This window comes from Haemaphysalis longicornis, unplaced genomic scaffold, assembly GCF_048455015.1.
Source record: "Haemaphysalis longicornis isolate Haplotype H1 unplaced genomic scaffold, Haemaphysalis longicornis Haplotype H1 scaffold_5, whole genome shotgun sequence".
Taxonomy (NCBI): Eukaryota; Metazoa; Arthropoda; class Arachnida; order Ixodida; family Ixodidae; genus Haemaphysalis; species Haemaphysalis longicornis.
Window position 1 is genome coordinate 26990493 of NW_027526385.1, and position 12971 is coordinate 27003463.

The 12971-nt window shown below is 52.7% G+C and overlaps 1 long non-coding RNA gene across 2 annotated transcripts in view; it reads left to right on the forward strand.

Annotated features, from left to right (window-relative positions):
* Positions 1-12188, forward strand: part of LOC144137983 (uncharacterized) — a 151062-nt gene extending 138874 nt beyond the window's left edge. For both annotated transcript variants that reach the window (XR_013315792.1, XR_013315793.1), the window contains exon 2: positions 10836-12188. This is a non-coding gene — a long non-coding RNA (uncharacterized LOC144137983). The remainder of the gene's footprint in view (positions 1-10835) is intronic.
* Positions 12189-12971: the final 783 nt, after the last annotated feature.

A 12971-nucleotide genomic window follows, 5' to 3' on the forward strand; every position in this document is an offset into this window, starting at 1 on the left:
GAGGGAAGCGGTAGGGCTAGCCCGAGTCCCGGTGACGCCGCAAGCCGAACATCGATTCATGGGTTGCTACGCAAGCGTGCAACGATCCAAGATGTCTACCGCTATGCGAGTAGAAGTGGAAGGCGTAGAAATTTCGCCTTTTCAGACGACAAAAGCGCAGGGGTGGAAAACCGTTGGCGAAAAAGTGAAGCAAGGCGGCGTAGGTTTGCTAAGCCTAACGCCCGTACTACAAGCGAGCCAACATGGCACAAAGGCCACGAATGACATCAACGGCCGGGGCAACGACCTCGGTGGCACCACCGGCAACGATCTACGTCAGCACAGGACGAAGGAACGAATAAACAAGGGCAAGCTGCTGAAGGGCGCGCGCATGCCAGACCTGCCGCACGGAGATGTGAAGATGGCCATGCGGCCACGAGGCGGGCGTCGCGTAAGCGACGTGGCCCGCGTGGACATAAGCCGAGCTATAACGGCGGCGGCGCAATTCGATGCAATTGCTTCAAGAGAAGATGTGATATGGCTAAACCACCAACAGAACATCATAGTCGTCAGTACCTCCAAGAGGGAGCACGCCGACAGATGCGCCATGGTGGAGCGAATCGACATTCGGGAAACGTCCCACAAAGTCAGCGCGTACGAGTCGGCCCCTTACGGAACCATGAAAGGAGTAATACTGGGCATCCCACTGGAGGACACCGCCCAAAACATACAAGATTTTGTCGTGCACAAGCACAATCCCACAGCGTTGCAGGCGAACCGCATCGGGAAGACCCGGTCGGTGGTGATCGCCTTCGAGGGACACAAAGTGCCGAAATACGTCCTATACGGGAATCTCCTAATCGAGCGCACCCTGCATAGGAAGCATGTTGACGAGTGCTCCGCATGCGGCCGAGTGGGGCACACGATGGACGTGTTCCCGAGCCCTCAAGGCAAGATTTGCCGGGGCTGCGGCGCCGTTAACCCCGGAGAAGACCACAAGTGCGTACCCAAGGGTGGCCTGTGCGGGGGGAAACATCTCACCGCCGACACGGTCTGCAAGACGAGATTCGAAACGCTTTACGTCGTCCGTCAACGGCCCTGGGAATGGCGCCGGGCGGAAGAAGCCAATGAGGGCAGCAAGCAAGGCAAAAAAGGTCCTACAGGGCGACCCCAACGTAGCGCCTCTTCGCAACGGGGCTGGCCCCAGACGCCGGTCCGCAGCAGCAACAGCGGCGGCCGCCAGAGCCGCTCTCGATCGAAGTCACGATCCCGTTGCGGCGGCGCCGCCGCCGCTGCGAAATGACGCGTCGAGGTTCGAGCGGAAGATCAAGGTCCCGCACCAAGTCCCGTTCGAGATCCAGGGCCGGTTCGATACCTCGGGCCGGATCATCGAGACCGCGGGTCGAATCGAGATCCAGGGCCGAGTATACCTGACGACGAGGGACAACTGCCGAGAGCAAGATGGGCGGGCAGGCAGGTCTTCTGTAGCTCGGGTTAGCGCAACCGAATTCCCGCTCCTCTCCCCCTCCCAACCCTTTAACCCAAGAGCTAGCCCGCAACTGGATAGTAACGAAGTGACATCGCTCCATGAAATCATCGAGTGACAGAACGCTCGGATACAAGAGCAGAACGACAAATCAGGGCCTTAATGAGCAAAATAGATGCGCTAGCTAGTGGAAGCTCAGCAAACGCGAGACCCCAAGGCGAGAACAACACGGTGGAGAACGCCGGAGGACTGCGCAAGGTGTCGCGGAGGGACCCCCCGTCGCCCGGCTTAGGGCGGGCAGCGGGGGCGGCAGGGCGCAAGCAACAGGAGCCGAGCCACTAAGAAGACATGGACGCCGAAGAAAGCACCGTCAACCGCGGAATGGTGACAGCGGTGGCACAGATTCCAAAGGGAGGAGAGTGTACAGTGATCCTAACGGCCATTACCCAAATCAACGAGAAATTGAGCGGGATAGATGCCAGATTCGAGGTTCTCGAAGGCCAAGTGCGTACGCTGTCAATCAAACACGAACGGCTAGCGACCAAAGTAGCAACCATTACCGTGAGGAGCCGCTTCGCGTCACTGAAGAAAGAACAGGCTGAGAAAAATCAAGGAATCGATCACGTACAGGCGCGGCCGCATAGAAACATTCGAAGAAGATGAAGACCAAATTAGAAAAGGAAGACCAGCGGAGGGGACGTTACAGTCATTTATCAATTGAAGTGTCGGGGGATCCGCATCAAGGAGGTGGAACTGTTACTCCACATTGACGGGCTCGAACACAAGCATGATGTAATAGCATTATAAGAAACGAACAGCAAGCCCAGACTGCCTGGATACGTTACGTACACGCACCCGACGGAGGAAGGGACGGCGGTGCTCGTCCGCAGCAACGTGGCGGCTACTCAAAACGTCGCCGCGCTGGGCGGACTCGAGCACAGGCTCGTCAAGATTCAGGCAAGAACAATTGGCAACACGGGAAATCTAGACGTCATGAGCGCGTACTGCCGCCCGTCGCAGAGGCAGTACGAATGTCATCGAGTGAGGTGCCAGACGAAAAGGTCCTCGGGAAACAGGGCGCTCCTGATCCTCGGCGATTTCAACGCCCCTCACACAACGTGGGGATACAAGTACCAATCGAAGAGCGGCGAACCTCTAGGCAAGTCCACGGAGGGCCATGAGATGGCCCCGTTAAACGAGCTGGACGTGGCCAGCAGAATAGGCAGCCGTGCCAATAGGGACACGACGCCGGACCTGTAGTGGCTGTCGGGGGCACTGGACGTGGCCTGGGGAAACGAAGGCGTGGACCTGGGCTCCGATCACATCGGGGTCGACATTACAATCAAGGGACCCCAATACCACACCGTGTTGGAGACGGCACGCGTAACGGACTGGGACAAAATGCGGCAATACACGCAAGAAATAGAAGAGGCTTCGGAGAAGGGTGAGGAAGCCGATAGAAAACAAACGTTCGCCGAATGGGTGAGGGATCAGAAAAGAGCCCTCGAGAAGTTCACGCGAGAAATAACGACGACAGCGCAGACACCTTTCGTGGACGCCAGGCTGGCTCACATGTGGGCGGCCCGGCACTCGCTCACGTGGAGGTGGAAGCGCCAACGTCACAAGAAGAAGCTGGTGAAGTGATCGCGGTCCTCAACAAACAGATCGCCCCTGACGCGGCCACGCTATACCGAGAGAACTGGCTGAGCACTTCCGATGGCTTGCAGGGAAAGCTATCGGCACGGAAGACTTGGTGCCTATTTAGGGCACCTAATCGACCCGCTGAGCAGCGAAACCGCAACCAACCGCAACCTCACCAAGGTCCCTGTCACGCGTCTCACGCGGCCGAGAAATGAGGCTCAAGTTGATTCATTTGATGGCAACACAATATATTTACATAACAAAACCACTCAAACGAACGAAATCATAGTGACTGAACATACATATATCACACTAAACATCAAAAACAAGCACGACCTCACACTACCAACACTCTACTCCTAAAGTTACTATAATACATTAACTGTCTCTGTCAGATTCAAGCAAATCCTACCGCCGGTACCCCGGTGCGATGCAGATGACGTGGCCCAGTGGGTTGGTTGGCTTCCGCGTCGCCGAACGTCTCCGAACGTCGCGATGGCCCGTGCTGGTGCGTCGTGGTCCGGAGCTGCCCGCTGTGCGATGACTCGGCTTCGCTGAGCAGCGCGGCTCAGCAGGGGGCCAGCAGAGCGAAGCTGCTGGTAATCGGTGGTCTTGAGCTGCCCGCTGCCAGACGGTGCGGTGCCGCTGGTGCGTCGTGGGGCACTGCTCGACGGGTCGCCGGCGGTGCGATGCCGCCGGTCAGCAGGAGGCCAGCAGAGCGCAGCTGCTGGTAATCGGTGGTTCCGGGCAGCCCGCTGCCAAACGGTGCGATGCCGCTGGTGCGTTGTGCAGGCACGGCCCGAACTTCCCACAGTTCCTCCAAAGAACCCGTTCCACCCTATCCACTCCAACCTTGTTCTCTTCCTCTTCACCTCGCATTAATCGTGTGCAGTTCCCATTCGCTGAACAAGCTACCTCCTCCTCCTCTTCGATTACCCTGTGTTTCTTCTCCATTGGTCACTTCAACATCCTTCTCACCATCCCGTATGCTGCTGCTTCTTTCTCTTCATCTTGTCTGACAACATCTTCTGGGGCCAATCCCCCTTCGGGTATGGGTTCTTTTGACCACATGACATTACCCCCCGAAATTGAAGAGTTTTTTTTTTCTTAAAAAAAACTGCTACACACCACGCCTGTTCGTGGAAACAAAGTCCGCAGTCCGTACGTCACAACAACCTCAGTCCTATTAACCTACTACATCAGTCCTACTCAACTACTAATATTCATCACACACCGAGTTCACTCTTTACCAAAACTAACTTCAAATTCTACACTCAATCACAACACGTAACACTGAGAGACAACACTTCCTCATCCTCTTACACTAATGTACTCATGAAAAGTGCTCTAAGATAACCAAAATCAAACACATCAACAAATCCGAAGATTGCAAACACTCTTAATCACACTACACTTCTCCACTACCTCGTTTCCATGTACACTTCATACTCCTACAACATCTTGTAGTCTGCACCATACCACAACATTTACGCTTTATCTTATTATCTAACCTATTCGTAACCTTTATGAGTCCTCTTTCTGTCCAGGTCATCTCCGTGTATTCCATCAGGTTAGGTGACACTTGCCTTCATCTTCACCTTCTTGCGCTTCTTCCATTCAGCACCTTTAACTACACTGCCATCTCTCTTTGAACCACCATCAAAGTTCACTTGTCTCACTACCCAATGACCCGTGCCCGATCTCCAGTCCCTCGCTAGTGCAAGCTTTCTCTCTATTAAGCGCGACTCGCACGATTTCTTCATTTGTGTCTTCTTTGCAGGTCTGCGCTTTCGCTCTCCTCTGGCGCTGGTAGTTGGGTTACTCCCGGAGGAAAACTCACTGCATATCTTTCTGCGGATGCCACCTTGGCCTCGGGGCTGATTACGGAGCCATCCGTTCGCCTTACATGCCTTGGCTCGTCGTGTGCGCGCCATCTTCGTAGCGTGCGCTAACTCTGCGAACTTCCCAGCTACCCTGTCAATTTTCGCACAGCTCCGTTCATGCACTCGAACCTTCCTAAGAACCAAACTCTTTTTCCTCCTCTGCTTCCCACGCTTACGAAAACGCGGGCACTTTCTCTCGCCCCCTTGCTTCTCAGCCCCCTTACCGGATGCTGGCAACTGCCTTTTACCTGGGACCAGCCCCTCTCCAGTCCCTAACCTGAATTCCTCGAGTCGGGACTCTTCGTCGACCACAAGGAGCTGGGTCTGAGGGAGCTGTCCTAGCTGCTCTGAAATACGCTGCCTTGGCTGCGCACTGGTGACCTCGTTTACCATCTTAGACGCGGAGCTGTCTGCTGAGCCGTCTAAAGAATTTGCACTGTCCTTTTGTGGGACAAGTGTACTCTCAATAGACGTAGGCATTTCTACGCGACCAGTAGTGCTTTCTGACCGGTTGTTATTACTGCCAGTGCACGGAGCGGCCTGTATCTCCGTCTCAATTATTACTCCTTCAGAGACCGTCAAATCGATTGAGTCTTCAGAAGTACTAGGCAGCCGAAAGTTGTCCTTGCCTGGCGTGTTCCGACTGTGATCTCCAAGCGCCTGGTCTGCGGTTCTACCATACACGGCCGGTTCACCTCCTAGCGCATCGAACGCGCTTTCCTCCTCAGCGGTCGTTTGCGAAAGCCCTTTTGCTTTTATTTTTTCATTGCTATCATCGCGCTGTGCGAACCGCGTTCTCTCAACAGCACGTGCTTCTTCGTTGCCGGCTATCTGCGTACTTTCTTTATCACGTGCATCAAGGGGGTCGGCGACCCGCATGTTTTCAGGCTCACGTGCGGCGCGTTCACGGTTCTTTATGCGTTCCCTTTCCTCGAGGCGCCGCGTTAACTCTGCCTTTTCTCGATCCAACTCTTCTAGCTCGGCAGACCGCCTCTCGCGCTCTTTGCGCCGCTCTTCATTTAACAATGCAAAAAACTGCTCTTTGCTTAAACCTGATGAACTAGCCAAGGTTAAAACCTTCACGAGATCCATCTCTCCGCCAGGTGAGACGTGTGGTTGGGCCAAGGATAGATCCTGGCAGGCTCGCCAAATGTTTTGTCACGCGTCTCACGCGGCCGAGAAATGAGGCTCAAGTTGATTCATTTGATGGCAACACAATATATTTACATAACAAAACCACTCAAACGAACGAAATCATAGTGACTGAACATACATATATCACACTAAACATCAAAAACAAGCACGACCTCACACTACCAACACTCTACTCCTAAAGTTACTATAATACATTAACTGTCTCTGTCAGATTCAAGCAAATCCTACCGCCGGTACTCCGGTGCGATGCAGATGACGTGGCCCAGTGGGTTGGTTGGCTTCCGCGTCGCCGAACGTCTCCGAACGTCGCGATGGCCCGTGCTGGTGCGTCGTGGTCCGGAGCTGCCCGCTGTGCGATGACTCGGCTTCGCTGAGCAGCGCGGCTCAGCAGGGGGCCAGCAGAGCGAAGCTGCTGGTAATCGGTGGTCTTGAGCTGCCCGCTGCCAGACGGTGTGGTGCCGCTGGTGCGTCGTGGGGCACTGCTCGACGGGTCGCCGGCGGTGCGATGCCGCCGGTCAGCAGGAGGCCAGCAGAGCGCAGCTGCTGGTAATCGGTGGTTCCGGGCAGCCCGCTGCCAAACGGTGCGATGCCGCTGGTGCGTTGTGCAGGCACGGCCCGAACTTCCCACCGTTCCTCCAAAGAACCCGTTCCACCCTATCCACTCCAACCTTGTTCTCTTCCTCTTCACCTCGCATTAATCGTGTGCAGTTCCCATTCGCTGAACAAGCTACCTCCTCCTCCTCTTCGATTACCCTGTGTTTCTTCTCCATTGGTCACTTCAACATCCTTCTCACCATCCCGTATGCTGCTGCTTCTTTCTCTTCATCTTGTCTGACAACATCTTCTGGGGCCAATCCCCCTTCGGGTATGGGTTCTTTTGACCACATGACAGTCCCCAACACGTACAAGGCGGACGGCCGCAGTCTACTGGAAGACCTGAAGGCAGAATACCTCAGGACCGAGCGGGGCCAGTTCCCCACTCCCGAGAGGGAGGGAGGCCCCGAAAACGAAGAGCTGGACAGATCGTTCACCATGACGGAACTCTGGTCGGCCCTTGACGAAAGCAACAGAAAGACCACCCCCGGCAGGGACGCGATCAGGTACAAGTTGCTCGGAAACATGAGCGAAGTGGCGGCCCGCGGCCTCCTGGGACACATCAACGAAATCTGGCATAGCTCGCGGCTGCCGAAAGAATGGAAAGGGGCCGATGTTCGATTGATCCCGAAATCCGGCAAGGTTCTGACGATCGGAAACATGCGGCCCATCTCCCTCACGTCGTGCGTGGGGAAGGTGATGGAACGTATGGTCCTTCGCAGACTTAAAAAAAAAACTTGGAAGAACCAAACCAAATGCCCTAGACCATGTATGGGTTCAGTCAACACCTGGGCACCCAGGACGTTCTGATCCAACTGCAAGAACTTGCCGTCAAGAAGGCAACGGAGAACGCTCTATGGAGGATACTCGCCGTAGACCTAAAAGGGGCCTTCGGCAACGTGTCTCAAGCGAGCGTGCTCCAAAATCTAAACAAGACGGGATGCGGTCGGAAGGCCTTCGGCTACATCAAGGACGTATTAACGAGAAAAATAGCGACCATCAGGAAAGGGGAAGAGAAGTCGAAACCTGTCGAGCTCGGCGCCCTATGCACCCCTCAGGGGTCGGTCTTGTAGCCCTGCTCTTCAATCCGGCCGTCGTGCCCCTGACCCAACTACTCAAGTAAATGGAAGGGATGGACCACGCGCTCTACGCCGACGATACTACGGTGTGGACGAACCGAACCGGGTCCGATCCCTGGGTGGCGGAATGCTTGCAGAGGGCGGCAACGATCTTACACGAATATACAAAGACCTGCGGGCTGAGCTGCGCTCCCCAGAAATCGGAGCTGTTCATGGTTCAGCCGTGAAGACTCAAGGAAGGAACTACTGCTGAACGTGACCATCACCAGCGACGGCACGGCCATCAAACCGAAGCAACAGATCAGAATCGTGGGTCTGCTTTTGCAAAGCGACGGACGAGCATACGCGGCCGTCACGAAGATTAAGAACACCACGGAGCAGATATTAAGCATGATCCGAAGGGTCTCTAACCGTAAAAGAGGCCTAAAGGAAGACGACGCAATGCCCCGAGTGCGGTCGTTCGTCGTGTCGAGGGTGACCTACTCTGCCCCGTACCTCCAGCTAACGAAAGCAAACAGGACACCCTGAACACGATGCTGTGTAAAGCAACCAAACAGGCAATGGGCATGTCGATCTACTCGTCCACGAAGAAACTGCTGGACATGGACGCCCACAACACGGTGGAAGAGCTGATCGAGGCTCACCTGTCCAAACAAAGGGTACGGCTAAGCCAAACGGAGCATGGCATGGTCGTCCTACGGAAAATAGGATGGCAGATAGAACCACTGCCAACCAACTTGGCCCTTCCCGAGCAATGGAAACAGGCCATTTAAACTAAGCCACTCCCCCAGGAACGTGCAACCGGGGAAGGACGAAGGGAGGCGGACCGCGCGAGCCAAGGCCCTGGCCCCACAGCTGGAGGAGAACCGTAGGGTACTCTACGCGGACGCCTCGCTCAGAAACCACGATCACCAAGCAACGGCGGTAGCCACGTCCATCGACAAGCTGATCGTTCGCGTCACTAAGGACAACAGACCCAGCCGTTACGGAAGAGCAGCCGTGGCCCTCGCACTTGTGCAACCGAGCGTGGACACCGTGGTCACAGATTCGAAGTAAGCCTACGGAAGCTTCCGAAGGGTAGTGATCTCTCCCGCGGCGCGAGCCATTCTCTCCAAGCACAAGCCCCCGGGACGAGTCATCCAGCTCGTGTGGGTCCCGGCTCCCTTCAAGGTGGAAGGCAATGCCCTTGCGGACGACCACGCCCGAGAATTGTCCATCCCGCCCGAGGACGCTCCGGCTGAGCTACCGTATCCCGTGACGAGCTTTAAATACATTACTCAGATGAACAGAAACGTGAGGTGCAAACTTCCCGAACTGCACCCGCAGCTAACCAGGCAACAGCAAACGATCCTGCGGCGCACGCAGTCGGGATCGCTAGCGCATCTCGTTCTGTTACACCGAATGTACCCGGCAAAGCACGACACACTCTGCAATTTCTGCAAAACGGAGAGAGGCACTCTGGCACACATCAAAGTCGAGTTCAAAGACGTCAAGAACCCCCAACTTGCACTTCCCCCTAACGCCCTAAATTACCCTACTACCCAAGCGATGGGAGACCTTGTTGGACACCCCCGCCCTGCCAACTCAGCTCGCACTGACGGCCATGGGTCAGGAGTTGCTGGATACATATATGGGTCCAGTCAATAGGGAGCAACCCTGTAAAGTTGATTCTCTCTCTCTCTCGAAGGTGTAGTTCGACGATGCCGGGCGCTCGTAACGAGGCTGACGTTCGTGTGCGCTCGGTATATATTTTTCTTTTTCCCAGCCTCTCACCCGGCGCAAGCCAGGACGATGCCTGGTGCTTCTCCCGACACGCACGCTCACGCGCTCTCGTGAGCTCGTGAGCTGTGTTCATGGACAAAGCAATCAAAAGCTTAAACAGCCATGCTGTTAATACCGTCAACGTATCGGCTGACAGCATTGAAAATGGACCGAAAGAAAATATTCTGCTGCCACCCGTTGATACAAATGCCTCTCTTCCGTTTCCCGCTCAACTCTCGTACACTTCTCCTCCCGTTGTCACTCGTCCCTTGATAAACGCAGTGGAGCTTTGCTCCCGTCAGTGCACATTTCCCGTCTTCCACTATTCACACCCAATATGCTGGAACTTTCCGTTACTGCTGGCATGCGTATAATGCCACCACCACGCCTAGGTTCGGGCGCGAGCCCTTTTCATACTTTTGAGTCAAAACAATGTTTTGAATGCGTATTTTTAATACTATCGGATTCATAAAGCAGCCAAGTCTTCCCAATTGAATGAACACACTAAAAACCACTCGCGTATTGGTTTTGCCTCAAATCTACCGAATATTTTTTTTGTTGAATAATCTTGAAAAGAATGAGATGCGTTTCAGGAATTAGTAGTTTGTAAAAGTTTTCCCATATAAACTTCTCATTGCAGAATTCATTTAATCTTGTGACCAGGTGCTTGACTAGAGGAACAGACAGGCCGACATACATACATACATACATACATACTAACATACATACATACATACATACATACATACATACATACATACTTACATACATACGTTGCATACATCGTACCTTACATCATACATACCTTACATACATACGTACATACCTACATACATACATACCATGCGTGCATCGCACCAGACGCGTATTCTGGAGGTTGTGGGTTCGGATCCCAGCCGGCGGGCATTATTTCTCCACATTCTTTGTGACTTTCCAAATTCTTTATCTGTTTCAGTGACCTACCAAATTCTACCCTTTGCTTTCTGAGGTTTTCTTGACTGCCAACCCTTATTTCTGTCTACATACATACATACATACATACATACATACATACATACATACATACATACATACATACATACATACATACATACATACATACATACGTACGTACGTACGTACGTACGAACGGACGGACGGACGGACGGACGGACCGACACACAGAGGCGGATCGGAATTTCATGTTCAGGCAGCCTAAGCATCGGCCCCGTGTCGTCATTTGTTTTCTCAGTGCTGCCTTCTCTCTCCTTCACGCAGGCACACTGTTGGAACGAGGTCAACGGCTGCGGTGTCGTGCTGCCAGCTTCTCAGATCGCCGACCATGTTCGCCACGACTGCCAGCACCACGTGACTCACTGCCCCACGTGCTCGGCGACGGTGCTTTGCAGCGACGTGTGTGCACACCTGAAATCCCAATGTGCAGCGCTTGTTTTGCATGCTGCACCGGAGGCACCTCAGGGGACAAATTACAATGAAATCCCACATTTGGTAGCGTTTGAAAGAAAGGTAGAGCAGCGAGTAGGCGAAATGGACGCTAAGCTTGCGCAACTGTCCCTGGAGAGTGGCTTGCAGAGTGACAAAGTTTCTGAACTTTGCCACAACATTAATCACTTGAACGAAACATTAAAAGAACAATTATCACCAGCCGCGGTTCAAACTCTAGATCGTATGGATCGGAATGAAGCTAAGATGAATGCTGTTCTAGCAAACGGCAGAACTATACAAGAAAGAGTAGGCGAACTGGATACTAAGCTTGACCAGCTGTCCTTGAAGTGTTGCTCCATGAGCGACAAACTAATTGAAGTTTGCCGCAACAATACTCATTTGAAGGAAGCACTAACGGAACAGTTTGGGCCTGCCTTACATAGCAAAGTAGCGGAGATAAAAGCCCTTTACAATGAAAAAATTGAATGTCTTAGAACCACCTCAAACTCAGAATTGGCATTGCTTCCAAGTGCGTCAATAACGCATCAGCGGGTCGTGACGGGATATGCGGCCCTCAAAGAACAGGCAGCGATAGATGGTTTGTCTTGTGATATGAGCGACAGAGTATACGTACAGCGTTACCTGATGTCTTGGGGAATTGAATTCATAAAGGAGGGCGAATGCGTTTCCATTGCCTTGGGAATTCAACTGCACGAGGGCACAGAGGACGAATTTCGTGAATGGCCTTTTAGAAAGGAACTGAAACTCAGCATCATTCACCCGGAGACACGACAAGAACGGGTGCTCCATGGGAATCCCAGTACGACGGAGTCTAAAAGGAACTTTTATTGCAGACCAATAGAGGGAAGCAACCCTCCGGTGCGTTTTTGGAAAACCAGGGTTGATACAATCGATATCGAACGTGATGGCTACGTTAAGCGGGATGAGCTGCTGCTAAGGTTAGAGGTGCTCTAGTGATGGTATTTAAGACTATTACAGTTGCTGATCAAGCCCTGCTGACACAGAAAAAGACGTTCAGACAAGGTTATATTAGAAACAATGCCACGTTTCTAATGACAGTGTTGTAAGCATATGCTTTCTACATATGTACGGTAAAAACACCGAGCTGCCAAATAAAAGGCCCAAAACGAAAAGTGTGTTCATATTAGGTGTAGATGTACTACAAAGTGGATTGCTCAAAAATAAAATTTTTAATAGTATTTCTTCTCTCTCGTGTGATTTCTTTCGTTAACAAGCAGTAAACGGGGCTGTAGAAACACGAAAAAAGGGCAAAATATAATCGTTTCCTGGAATAGCGCCCGGTTTAGCGTATGGAATTTCTTGGCGAGAACCCAGCCCCCCCCCCAAACTGAACTCTGTAACTTTATAACAATTGAGAACTGGCGAAAGTAGTATATTTAATCGTCATGATGTCGCAAATTCTAATAGTTCGGTAAACATAATTTTTAAATGAAGACAAAAAATATAACAAATGTACAAACTAAAAATACGAAGAAAAAAATAAAAAGCCCTTAAAAGAACCTTGGAAACCATAATAAAATATTCGCAAAATTGGACCAACCTCTGACTATGCCTTTCATCTGCCGAAAAAAAGAAGATTGGCGCAGCTTGCAATAGCTCTGCAAGGCTGGAGAAACAGCAGTGCTGGCGGCCCTTTTCTCGTCGAAGACGGAGCTGTTCCATTCCTCATGTATTTCCGAACTTGTTGCTGAAAGTTCCGCAGCCTGAAAGTTCCGCAGCCTTTCATATCTCATAATCTTGACCTCGTTAGCACGCGCTAGAAACCGCGATAACTGGCTTCGCGAACTCGGCTCTGTGCTCCCTCCTTCAGGCGGGAACGCACGTGAAATGGCAAGTAGAACAGCACGCGAGAGATGACGCCACAAACGCTGGGCCGAGTGTTCTCTAATGTAGAGCTGGCCGACGCCGGGTGCTCCTCCGGGGGCG